At 50.0% G+C, this 562-nt stretch overlaps 1 protein-coding gene and 1 long non-coding RNA gene across 2 annotated transcripts in view; both read right to left on the bottom strand.

The window, feature by feature from the left end:
* Positions 1–562, bottom strand: part of LOC106530218 (interferon alpha/beta receptor 2) — a gene marked incomplete at its 5' end in the record, with an annotated part of 15,381 nt that overhangs the window by 6,698 nt on the left and 8,121 nt on the right.
* Positions 18–562, bottom strand: part of LOC106530219 (uncharacterized) — a 4,404-nt gene continuing 3,859 nt past the window's right edge. The window contains exon 5 of the long non-coding RNA XR_001311747.1: positions 18–489. This is a non-coding gene — a long non-coding RNA (uncharacterized LOC106530219). The remainder of the gene's footprint in view (positions 490–562) is intronic.

Genomic DNA, 562 nt, shown 5'->3' with positions numbered 1-562 from the left:
CAGACCTGTGTTCCAACGTTTACAGACCTGTGGTCCACAGTTAACAGACCTGTGGTCCACAGTTTACAGACCTGTGGTCCACAGTTTACAGACCTGTGGTCCAATGTTTACAGACCTGTGGTCCACAGGTTACAGACCTGTGGTCCAACGTTTACAGACCTGTGGTCCACAGTTTACAGATCGGTGGTCCACAGTTTACAGACCTGTGGTCCACAGTTTACAGACCTGTGGTCCACAGTTTACAGACCTGTGGTCCAACGTTTACAGACCTGTGGTCCACAGTTAACAGACCTGTGGTCCAACGTTTACAGACCTGTGGTCCACAGTTAACAGACCTGTGGTCCACAGTTTACAGACCTGTGGTCCACAGTTTACAGACCTGTGGTCCACAGTTTACAGACCTGTGGTCCAACGTTTACAGGCCTGTGGTCCACAGTTTACAGGCCTGTGGTCCAACGTTTACAGATCTGTGGTCCAACGTTTACAGACCTGTGGTCCAACGTTTACAGACCTGTGGTCCAACGTTTACAGATCTGTGGTCCAACGTTTACAGACCTGTGGT

The sequence above is a fragment of the Austrofundulus limnaeus genome, unplaced genomic scaffold (genome assembly GCF_001266775.1).
Source record: "Austrofundulus limnaeus strain Quisiro unplaced genomic scaffold, Austrofundulus_limnaeus-1.0 Scaffold501, whole genome shotgun sequence".
NCBI lineage: Eukaryota > Metazoa > Chordata > Actinopteri > Cyprinodontiformes > Rivulidae > Austrofundulus > Austrofundulus limnaeus.
The sequence above is the reverse complement of the archived record's forward strand: the minus strand, read 5'-3'. Positions and strand labels throughout refer to the sequence as shown.